Source organism: Nothobranchius furzeri, chromosome 6 (assembly GCF_043380555.1).
Source record: "Nothobranchius furzeri strain GRZ-AD chromosome 6, NfurGRZ-RIMD1, whole genome shotgun sequence".
In the NCBI taxonomy this organism is placed as follows: Eukaryota; Metazoa; Chordata; class Actinopteri; order Cyprinodontiformes; family Nothobranchiidae; genus Nothobranchius; species Nothobranchius furzeri.
Genome location: NC_091746.1, coordinates 41,333,766 through 41,346,464, shown reverse-complemented (window position 1 = coordinate 41,346,464; position 12,699 = coordinate 41,333,766). Strand labels below are relative to the sequence as shown.

General features: G+C 44.7%; 1 pseudogene; it reads right to left on the bottom strand.

Moving 5' to 3' along the window:
• LOC129164192 (coxsackievirus and adenovirus receptor-like) overlaps positions 1–11,030 on the bottom strand; it is a 35,442-nt pseudogene extending 24,412 nt beyond the window's left edge.
• Positions 11,031–12,699: the final 1,669 nt, after the last annotated feature.

Below are 12,699 nucleotides of genomic sequence, written 5' to 3'. Positions count from 1 at the left end.
GTTTGCTATCTTTATCGAACCACTATCAGCAGCAATTAGGCAAACAACAGATATTAAAGGGATAAAGTGTAAGAAAATAGAACATAAGATCAGTCTTTATGCAGATGATGTTTTACTCTTTCTCCAGAATTCTCAATCCTCTCTCTCCCAAGCAATAGAACTGATAAACTCTTTTTCAAGAGTTTCAGATTACTCAATAAACTGGTTAAAATCCACAGTTCTACCAATTAATTTCTCATTTGTCAATTTGCTTAATACACAATTGGAGTCAGGGAATATCACATACCTGGGAATTAATATCTCTCCCAAGGTAGCAGATCTAACCAAACTAAACTACATCCCACTTTTAAGGAAAGTGGAAGATGATCTTGCAAGATGGAAATCCTTACCAATATCACTCATGGGGAGAGTGGCTACAATTAAAATGATGGTCTTACCCAGAATAAATTACTTATTCTCGATGATCCCAAACAAACCACCAGCTGACTGGTTTAAATATTTGGACTCCTCAATTACTAAATTCCTTTGGCAGGATAAACCTCCACGAATTAGCTTAAAAACGCTTCAGAAGACCAAAGACAGAGGAGGACTGGATTTACCCAACTTTTATTATTATTTCTTAGCCAACAGGCTGCAATATATACCAAGATGGTTGCAAGATAACCCATTAGACGAGTCCTGGTTAGATATAGAACAAACACTTTGCAATACGATAGAGCTTTCAGACTTACCATTTATTAGCTCAAGCATAAGAAAACATGAAAGCTTCAAAAGTATTAGTATCAGCACCTCTCTGACAGCATGGTGGGAGTATCTTAAAATGACAGAGTCTTCACTAGTACCATGCAGACGCACACCTATCTGGAACAATCCTGACATTTTGCAAAACAACAAAATGATGAACCTTCCGGACTGGAAAAATAAAGGAATCCTACACCTGGAACACATATATGAAGGATTGGACTTCATCCCATTTAATCAAATAGTCTCCCAATTTGGAATGGATAAGAATAGCTTTTTAGAATATCACCAAATTAAATCTGTAGTCAAACAAAAATTTAAGCTCAATAAAATAGAATTACAAACACCACCAAGGGTATTAGACTTTTATAATCTCAAACCCCCCAAACTACTGTCTAAAGTATATAAGACACTGTCCAAAATAGACGATAAAATTGCAATCCCTATTGAAAAATGGGAGGTGGATCTATCAGTTAGCTTTGACCAGGACTTCTGGTCCCAAACTTGTTTAAAAACTTTTAAAATGATCAGACACCCCAATTTACAATTAATTCAGTACAAAATTCTACACAGAGTACACTATATAGGTCATCGGATGTTCAAGATGGGGTTTGTGTCGTCTGACACCTGTACACACTGCACAAACAACATTCCTGTCAATTACATTCATGCACTGTGGTCCTGCCCACCTGTCCAGGAATTTTGGGGTAGAGTATGTGAGGATCTGTCAAAATGTCTGAAATGTCATATCCCAACTTCCCCCTCTCTTTGTTTACTGGGGAAGCTGGACGATGTCCCGATTGCAACATCTTTGGTTCACGTGGTTCTGACTGCCATATGCATCGCTAAGAAAACTATCCTCTTGAATTGGAAAAATAGAGAAAGTCTCTGCATTAACCAGTATAGAAATCTTTTGTTAGATCATATTGCACTTGATATAGCCTCTGCTTCCACTTCAGATGAATCTCTCTGGGCTCCTTTGATCGGTTCCATCACATAGCGAGGGTGGGGGGCCGTTGATGTTGTCCTGCAGGATGGTGTGGGTGGGGGGGTGTGGGGTCTGAGTTTGGAGTATCCGGATGTTCCCTGGAGGTGGGTTCACTGGGGGGTGTCTGGGACTGGGGGGCCGTTGCCCCCCTCTGGAGGCGCTTGGGTTGCCTCGGGGGGTGGACTGCTGGTGGTTGTGAGTAGGGCCTCTTGGGGATCTTGGCGGTGGCCATGGATCACTGCCTGGCGGCTGCAATGCCCCTGGGCGGGTCTGGGTGGGGGTCTGGGGGCTCGGGGTTTGGGGGTGGCCGGCCCCGTGTGGGGATCTGGGCGGGGCCTTGGGGGTCGGGTCCTGACATGTATGCTGCCGGGAAGAAGGCAGGGACACCCAGCAGTGCCTGGCCCGGGTTCGGGGGCCTCAGGTAGGCCTTGGCTCCTCTGCCGTTCCATCACAGGGGAGGGGGAGGTCCAGGAGGGGGAGGACCCAACATTACCTGGATGTCCCATGTCTTATATATTCTGGAAGTTGTGCAAATGCAGGGGTGGGCATAGATATTCTGCTGGGGTGGGGCTGGGTTGGTGCCCTCGGACTCCGTGAGGCTCTGTAATGCTGCTGCTTTGGGCCCTGGCAGGATGGGCTGGGGTCTCCATGCCCTGGGTGGCAGTTTGACAACAGAGGTGCCTATTGGGGCAAGTAGGGGAGCTGGCTCCCTGGAGGGCTAAGCCCAACCAGCCATTCCTCCCCATCCCGCATATTTCTCTCCTCCTGCTCCCTCACATCATCACACAAACATACACATAGGACCTTGGGGGTGGGCAAGTCAGGGAGTGCGGGTAGGGACCCCATTTCCGCATTCCTGTGGAAACCAGCCCCCCAATTTTATTTGCACCTTATACACTTCCACTGACGACATTCCACACAAACACACACTTAGGGCCTTGGGAGCGAGCACATTCAACGGCATTTGGCAGGGGGATATTTCAGCCTCCTCCCGAGTGCCGGTGCCCACTTCCAATTTTAAACCGCACTTAGACACTGATGGCTGAGGGTGTAAGTGGGGTGGTGCGGTGGCATCAGCTGGCATATGCTGGATGATGCCCGCACTGCCCACTCACCACAGCCATGGAATACATCTCATGATCACACAACACTATATTGGAGCAGGCGGAGGGAGACTAGGGGTCTTAGCCACTTCTGTTGTTGCTAGGCTTCCTGGGGCTGGAGGCTAGGAGGGAGATCTGGCCGTCTGGTTGGGGTCTGGGGTGGTGGGTTGCTGTGCTCAGCGTTGGGCGGGGGAGCCTGCTCATCAGCACCCCAGCAGAAAGGGTCAAACTCTGGTTACCGGTGATGGTTGTACCCAATGTGCAGCAGTACCGGGACCAGAGTGAATAGGGTGTGTATGGGGAGCATGAGTGGGTGTCCGGCGTGCATTTTTGTAAGTCTTGGGTTGTATGTGCATGTGTGAGCATGAGGGAGGGAGCGTGTGACTGTGTTTGTGTATGACTGTATATGTCAGGTGGGGCCTTTGGGTCCTCCCCTCTCCTGGAACTTCTCTTGATGATATAGATCTCTGTCCCCCCTCCCCCTGCCACACCTGGTGTGGGGGCTTGTGCCTTGGTCTGTCTGAGTGTTCGGGGCAACCGGGTCTGGGGGTTTAAGATTTTGGCATCTGCCTGTTAGATCCCGGTGGCTGCCTGGTGGGGTCTGGGTCCCTGGGCTCTGCTGGGTCCCCGGCAGGGGTGGTCGCCCCTAGGTCCCGGGTCGCTGGGTCCCGGGCTCGGCCGGCTAGGGGGTGGGAGGCTGCGGGCGGGCCTGTAGGCTTGCTGCTGATATCTCCGGGGACTCTTCCAGCTGCTGGTTGTGGCCCCCCTGGGCGATCCTCTGTGCCTCTCGGGGGGGGTGGGGGGGGTGGGGGGGGGGGGATGTCTTCCTGGTTGCAGTCTCCTTGGGGTTCCTGCGTTCTGGGGCAGCGCCTGGATCTCTGGGACTTGGAGCTCCCCCCGTCTCCTGCGCATCTTTGGGGGGCAGATCTGTGGTCCCTCACACTCTCTGTTGGGCGCTCCTATAGAAAAACCTTAAATAAACACGCGCGTGTACACACACAGGTGCTCACATGGTGCTCTCAAAAGTATGGGCTTGGGCACGTTAAACACAGGTCTTAAGACTAAGGTGGGCACTTAATGCGTTGTGATTTATTATCGTGATTCTTCAGTTAAGCAATGTTGATTATATATATATATTTTTTTTCTTTTCATCAAGTTGACGCAGTGATAGGTAGTTGTGTCCCTTTTTTGTGTCCCTTTGTTTTTTTTGTCTTTTTTCTGCAGGTCTGGAAGAAGACTCTTGTTCATTATTGTTTGTTTTTGTGGAACACCCCCCCCCCCCCCCCCTCCACACCTTTTCTTTTCCTCTCTCTTTCACCTCTGTCTCCGTGTCTGGTCGGAATTACAAAGCATTCAACAACAATAACAATAAAGTTTTAAGTTTCAGGCGTGACATTAAAAGCAAATGCTTTGATGCTCCACCTGAGAATAAATCTGTAAGGCTTGTCACCAGCATTCAGACATCAATTCTGCTTGCTTCACAGCCAGACAGGACACGGTTAAAAAAAAAGAAAAAGAAAAGTACCTCGCGTAAAAACTCTAAAAGCATGAACGTTACATTACCCCGTGACGGGAGGAGTGAAAAGATGTGCAGCAAGCGTTTTATTTGTGGACGGAAATGACAGGAAATGTGGGTTTAGAGGTGGAGAGCGCAAGAAAAGGTGAAGGAGAATGAGAGACAAATTTGTCAGTTTTAAAAAGTCTCTTAAATACAAAAAACACAATATAAACACACTGTCTTGGACCGGATACATGACAGGATACCACAGAACGGCGCTACGCCCTCTGTTGTCCTGCTGGGGACTTGCTTTGCAACACTCCCCAAGAGACGGAAAAGTATGAGAGCAAAACGCTTCCGTCAATCCGTGCGTGTCTGTCCCTTGCGGAGCTGACAGAGAAGCATGAATCGAGAGCTCGACTCTGTCCGTCCTTGCGGGGAGCTCTCCAGCAGGCCCGCAAGGACGGATAATGGCGTTGCATGTCTCCACACTGATGCAGACGCAGAACCATGACTCGGGCTTTAGTGTGATCAATTAAAGGTGTGGAACCCTGAAAAAAAATTACGATTATTTCTGATTTTAATCAGTCATGCTGAGTTTTTTGTGCAGGCTGACCTTGAAAATAGTCTCCTACACATGTCTCCTGCATTAGCTTCTGATAGAAAATAGACGGTGAAACTCTACGATTTGAAAATCCTGACAGATCTATGTCACACTGTCATCTAACATTCATGGACTCACCCATCTTGATTCATGGTAGGGAAGGCTGTTGTTGATTTATCATCCAGGAAACAGCAGAGAATGTCTCGGCTAGAAACTAACTGTGAATCCTGCCACTCTCTGCGCCAGCGGACTTGTCCAAGCTGATTCAGGCAATTGTGGGCTTTTTTTTTTTTGCCCTGAGTACGACTTGTAAAGCCTGATTTATGCTTCTCCGTCTGCGTCAGTGCGGAGACACGCAACGCCATTATCCGTCCTTGCGTAGGGCACGCAAGTACGTACGGAGTCGAGCCCACTTTTTTAAACATCCGTCGAACGAGACGGATTACGCAAGCTTGTGATTGGTCAGGATGCCACTGTTGTTTACAGCGCCGCCATTGCAAAGAGAGCCGAGGATAACTAGCGGCAGACACGGAGAAGCTTGAAGAATACCTCGCGAAAAAACTAAAAATATGAACGTTTAATTCTCCCGTGACTGGAGGAGTGAAAAGATGCGCAGCAAGCGTTTTATTTGTGGACGGAAATGACAGGAAACGTGGGTTTAGAGGTGGGAAGCGCATGAAGGGGTGGGAGAATGAGAGACAAATATGTCCGTGTTAAAAGTCTCTTATAAACACAAAAAACACAATATAAACACACGATCTTGGACCGATGCATGACAGGATACCACAGAACAGCGCTACGCCCTCTGTTGTCCTGCAGGGCAATTGCTTTGCAACACTCTCCAGGAGACGGAGAAGTAAAAGAGCAAAACGCTTCCGTCAGTCCGTGCGTGTCTGTCTCTTGCGGAGCTGACAGAGAAGCATAAACCAGGCTTTAGGCATTCATTCCTACCAAAGACACTGCAAAGGTATTGATTAAACAAGTTTCTCACACCTTTAGGAGTTTTTTAATTGAAAACTCTGTTTTCCAAAAGATGAATCTTTCATGTATTTACTTTACGTGATGTCGCAATGGCAGGAAATAATGAAATTAGAGAAGTGGTAGAAGAAACTAAAGTGTGGAAAGTGGTTTTAGCACTTAGTGTCCATTTAGTAGAAACAAAAGTGAAACTTATCTCCTCTCTGTGCATTTGTTTTTTTAACACATTCATCTGCTTCAGCTAAAATGTATCCCCAGCCTTCATTAATTTCTACAGAGCTATTTCATAAATAAATGAAACTAATCAGCTGTATTCACGACCTAAAACATGCAGGGAACCTGCTGGAAGCAGACTGGAGTGCCAGGGTCCAACAGGGACTGGACCAGCACTCTGAAGTTTGTACAGGGGTAATTTTAGAATGTACTGGCTCAAGAAAATTATTTAAAAATATGAAAAAGTTGCATAGTATTGTTTTAAAAACACAAAGCCCTGTGAAGTCGGTTTATCAGTAAAAATCTAAGAGTGCAGCTATGAAAACGTCAGTATTTCTTAAAACATTTGGTGTCTGATTTATTTTGAGTTTTTTATACATTTGGTGTCTGATTTATTTTGAGTTTTTTATACTTGGCTAAAAGTAGGATGTTCAATTTTAATATGAGTTATCACTTTTGTAGCCTGCTTTTTTCACACAGTTTAATTACTGTGTCGTGTTCATGGTTCATCTAGTGGAGTAGGAATATTAACGAATATTTAAGAAATGTGTTGCTTAAGAGGCTAAAAGATTTCTGCACCTTGCAGTAAATGCACACAAATGTGTGAAGTGAACTTACCATGTACTCACAACCTAACACCATTTGATAAACTGTAGTGCTAAAAGTGACACCCCCCACCCCCAGGACACAGCTCAGGCTTACCCATCACTGCCAGTGACAGCTTCAGCGTGTCAACTCCAGGGGACTTCTTCACTTTACACGGGTAGGTGGCGCTGTGAGCTGGTGACAGCTGAGCGATGGAGATTGAGGCGTCACCCTTTGAGGGATCTCCTGCAGTAAAGCTGAGTCCTTCTGCAAAAGCCTGGTCGCCATGGGAGTATCTGGTGCCACTCGTGTACGACACGAGCTGATGAAAGAATAGAAAACAATAGAAACAAATTCCCATAAATGAGCCTGAATGGCTGTAAGCTGAAGATAAAAGCTGCTCAACTTCGATTTGCTTGATGGAACTTTTCTCATTGTTTTAGTCTGCAGTGTGGTCTAGTCTCTGCCACATTTCTTCATAATAAAAAAGAAACAGGAGCGCAGTCATGATATTTGTTGCCAAGCATAAAAAGACAGACCAACAAAATAAGAAACATCCTGGAGATGAACTCGGAAAACAGGCATTTTATCTAAATAGAAACCGACTCAGATTTTCTTTGTATCTGCAGGTCATGAACACGAGCCTAAAAATGATGCTAAAGGGATTCTGTGTTATGTGTACAATTGTGTCTTTTTTGTGATTTCAGGATGTGCAAATGGCAACATTTGGCTCGCATAATCACACAAGTTCCTAGTGACATAATTGTTAGGACTGAGTGCTTGGCGGCTTGTCATCAATTTTTGGAACGTTTGTTCTACTGCATTTAGAATAAAATGCAGGTGAAAATGGTCACATTGTAGTGTTGGACAGCTGTCACATTACCTTTACAGCACTAACAAATGTCTCTGACAAGGCTAAAGCATTTTATTTATGACTGAGGACAAAATACTTGAAATATTGTACCCAAACTTGGTTAACATGGGTGATTCCACCAGGAAAGTTGACCACTGAGCAGGATTGATGGTTACATGGCAGGGGTGAGGTGGTGAGGTGGTGCTCACTCCTCACTCCTGCCACATGGACCTCAAGGGATAAACCATCAATCCTGCTAAATGGTCAACTTTCCTGGCGGGGTCACCCATGAAGACAGTGGGAGGGTTAAGAAAACATGTCTAGTTTAAAGTCATTATTTTGGATTTTAATGTAAAGTCATAAAAGTTTTCAAAGTGTATAGTGTTTTGATTATTAGTTATTTGAAATAAAAAAAGAGATTTCAATACTTCCAAGGCATTTAAAGGCTATTTGCGCAAAAGCTTAATGTTTCTTCTGATAAACAGCAAGCAACAAGAAAAGATCAATTTAATTTCTAGTGAATCATCTAACCTACTTTAAATTAAAGGCACACTAAGCAACTTTTTAATATTATTTTAAATCATTTTATTGAGTCAGTTTGTGCAAAAAACACATTTACAGGGTTAATCGAAAGTCCCTGCACCCCCTCCCCATCTGAGCAGAAAACCACGTTTGCAACTTTGGCCTCTCCAGACCGGTGCCATGAAGTCTCACAAAGTCATACAGACGAGCTATCTAAGAAAATAAAAAGACCGTTTGACCACAATTGGAGTCAAACAAAAGTCAACATCGAGAATTCTCTGAATGGGGAGAACTCAGAGACAAATAAGGATTCAAACTGGATGCAGACCTCATGATCATCCTCTTGTGCTTGTAAGTACAGCTTGAATATGATTTGTTCATGCATGTTTTTACTTTCTCTTGGTTTCTAAGAATTTCTAAATATGTTTGTCGGGCTGTAGTGAGAACATCCCGTTTCTCACCGATCATACACTCAGCCTAAAGCCTGATTCATGCTTCTCCGTTAGCTCCGCAAGGGACAGACACGCACGAATTGACAGAAGTGTTTTGCTCTCATACTTCTCCGTCTCCTGGACAGTGTAGCCAAGCAATTCCCCGGCAGGACAACAGAGGGCGTAGCGCTGTTCTGTGGTATCCTGTCATGTATCCGGTCCAAGCTAGTGTGCTTATATTGTGTTTTTTGTATATAAGAGACTTTTTAACAGACAAATTTGTTTCTCATCTTCCTCCAGCTCTTCATGCGCTCGCCACCTCTAAACCCACGTTTCCTGTCATTTCCATCCACAGATAAAAGGCTTGCTGTGCATCTTTTCACTCCTCCAGTCACAGGGAATTAAACGTTCATGTTTTTAGAGTTTTTTTTTGCGAGGTATTCTTCAAGCTGCTCTGTGTCTGCCGCTAGTTATTCTTGGCTCTCTTTACGTTTTTGAAGGCGCAATGGCGGCGGTATAGACAACAGCGGCGTCCTGACCAATCACATGCTTGCGTTGTCCATCTCGACAGACAGATGTTTAGAAAAGAGAGCTCGACTCCGTACGTCCTTGCGGGGCTCTCCAGCAGGCCCGCAAGGACAGATAGTGGCGTTGCGTGTCTCCGCACTGACGCAAACGCATGAATCAGGCTTAAGACCTACATAAGCTCTCTTTATCTCTACCAGAGGTCCTTGTATCCTCATGCACCATCAATTCCTCAGTGCACCACCACACTGGCTATCTGCTCTATGGAAAGTCATCTGCCGTGGAGCTGAGCTGCCAACCAGCCGGCACTGGTCCTGTCAGCTAGCTGCTTGTAGCTTCTAAAGAAACTTGCTTGTCTGTTATCATGCAGCGCTCTTACTTCGCATTTGGGTTTGCCGACACGCTATAGCAGTTCCCTGAGGTCTCATGATTCCTGATCTCAGGATCTTTCTTCAGTGATGGTACCAGGAACTCTGTTAGCCAATATTAAAGTGGCTAGCCGACATGCTAATGCTGGAGTCTTCTTCCAGCACATGATTCCTGCATGTTTTAAATTGTGAACATGGCTGATCTGTTTGATTTAGTGATTAACCACTCCTCTAGAAACTAATGAAGAGGAGACATTTTAGCAGTTCCTTCCTTCATTATGCACTTGCATATTTAGCACAGAACACCACTGGTGTGAGAGGTTCTCTGCTCACTAATGTCAGAGAAGAAAAACCAGCCAGCTGCTACCACTTAAACTTTAAGACAAACTACCGGAGTCCCAAAAACAAAAACACCATTTGAAGTCATGGACAACAAGACGTTTGGACCTAGAAAAACGATGATTGGTGTTTAGCGCTTTCATGTTTCCTCGGGCAATACAGGTTCTGGTGGAAGCGGATCCAGGGAAGATACCTGAGTGGAGGGGAGTGTTTCATGACCGTGTTTGCGTTCAAAATCTAGCTTGTTTACAGATTTGCTATAACAGGTTTGACCCTCAGGCTCAAAATAAGTTTTGATAAAAGGACGAACAACTAAGTCCTTCAGGGGTACTTCTGAGTTAAAAATTGCTCGTGAAATACGTATGTGGAGTAACCAGGTAGGTAGGTTTTAACAAATCTGCAATGCCTGTCTCCAGAGGGTTAAGGCGTTAAAATCATGAGCTCACAGCAAAAGGTAGAGTACAGCAGTTTTGTTTTTACAACACTGAACTGAATAAGACAGGGGGTGCTAAAAGCCAGCCAAAACTGCCAAATGTGCCTTCAAAACAAATCAGATTACATATTAATTTAGTTACGAACAAGGTTCCACTTCATTGTGTATTGAGATCAAAGACTGAAAAGGTTCATGGTGATGATGATTTATCTTTTCTTTGGGCGAGGTTTGAACCTGAGACTGGTCTTCAGGGTAAAAGTAGAAAGTAAGTAGAAAATACTAAATGCCTTAAAGTAATGAACTACATCTTATTTGGTCCTTCTGAGTCGTCAAGTTCTCCAGTGTCTATTAGACTCAATGTGTACCAAAATCACATTCTCTCCTTCAGCCTTCTGGAGGGTCTCTGCCTGCAGATGTCACCTCCAGACCTTCTGATCTTTGCTCTGTGCACAGTAAAAACATTTTGAGTCTACTAGTGTGCCCATGAATGTAAAGTATGGCGAAGCAAACCATATGAAGTTTGTTATGACCTCACATTATACACAGTAGATTTTGATGCTTGGGGAAAACCTCATGTTTTATCAAAAACGGTGTAGTAATGAAAAAAGACGAGCATATTATCACAATGTTTAGTTTGACCTAAACAAATCATGAAATCCAGACTGTAGTACAATGTTCATCAAGACCTCACATGAAAAATGGAGAAGCAAAACATTCTAAAGTTTGCCATTTACTACAGCCTCACATGATAACCATAAAACACATATTATTATCGTGTGACCTCACATGGTACAGGGTACTGAAAACACATCCTTTAATATGGTTTCGATATGAGCTTACATGACACATGGTTTAACGAGAGGCATGCTATAGTATGGCTTCAGTATCACTGTCCATAATACATGGTATTGTAAAATACATAGTTTACTACGACATTTATTATGTCCTATATATTGTTAGGTGTGTGTTTTATGGTATTACATTTCTCAAGATCAAGAAGCTTTAATTGTCGTTGAACCAGTCAAAAACATCCAGTCCAAGATTAGACAAACACAGTCTCAACATAACAGAATCAGGCTGAACTGTGGGCAGGCACCTTTATAGCACTCCCATATGCAGGAGTGAAACAAGATAGAGAGAAAAACCAGCAAGAGGAGGGGAGGGGTATAAGGGAGAAAAACACATCCCTTCTACATTATATATTCACTAACAACAAGACAATCAAGTTTATCTCTTATTAAATAGAATATTTACTAGGAAATCGCAATGTATCCATAGAAGCACTACTTGGTATATGTGCTGTGTATGTGTGTGTGTGTGCTCTGTCTTCTCCATCCCCAGTGAGTCGCGGAGGATGGCTGCTTATACTGAGCCAGGATCCTCTGGAGATTTCTTCCTGTTGAAAGTGAGTTTTCGTCTCCACTGTCGCTAAATGCTTGCTTAGTATGAGTGTTGCTGTAAAGACACTGACACTAGTCAGTGACTTGATGCAATTTGCTGGGTTCCTTACATGGGAAACTTTTTACTGATTGGCTCAGTGAATTGACCTGTATTGGAATGTTTACTATGTGAAGCGCCTTGAGACGACTCATCTTGATTTGGCGCTATATAAATAAACTGAATTGAATTGTTTTCTTCAGCCATGGCCAAACAGGGACCCAGATACAGATGACATTTATTGTTTTAGAGCAGGTCAGAGATAATGTTTTCGCTCTCTATCTTACAGTCTTACTGGTCTAAGGGGTATCCAATCAACCAAATGGCGAGTTTTAGTTCCCTCAATATGCAGTGGTGTTCTCCATCATGGTATCCATCTTGGATACGGATTAAGGGATCATCACCAGATTGCTACACAGAGCATTCAGCTTGAGATACACCCGTAGCAACGCCTGAGTCTGAGCACCCAGTGGCTGGACATAAATGATAAATGACCCGCACTTGTATAGCGCCTCTCAGAGTAAGGACTCCAAAGCGCTTTACACTACAGTGTATCATTCATCCATTCATCCATTCACACACACATTCATACACTGGTGGGGATGAGCTACGATGTAGCCACAGCTGCCCTGAAGCGCACTGACAGAGGTGAGGCTGCCGAGCACAGGTGCCACAACACAGCAGAATTATCTGTCCGGAGCCGGGATCGAACCTGCAACCTTCCGATTACTGGACAACCCGCTCAACCTGTTGAGCTACTGCTGCCCCAATCTTTCTGGAGCTCAGGGATTTCCCCAAAAACCCCGACAGCTCCATAAATTTCTGATATATTTGATAACTGCCCACTCAGATGAACAGAAACCCAAAAATCTGAAATCCAAATATCCGTTTGTCTTCTAAACCCCCAGCAGGTTCCTGAGGTCCAGTGATCAAAGCCTGCTGGTTGTGCAGCGCACCAGGCTAAAGACCAAAGGTGACAGATCATTTGCTGCTGTGGCCCCCAGACTCTGGAACTCTCTCCCCCTGAGCCTGAGATCAGTGGACTCAGTGGTCTCCTTTAAAAAGCAGCTGAAAACTCACT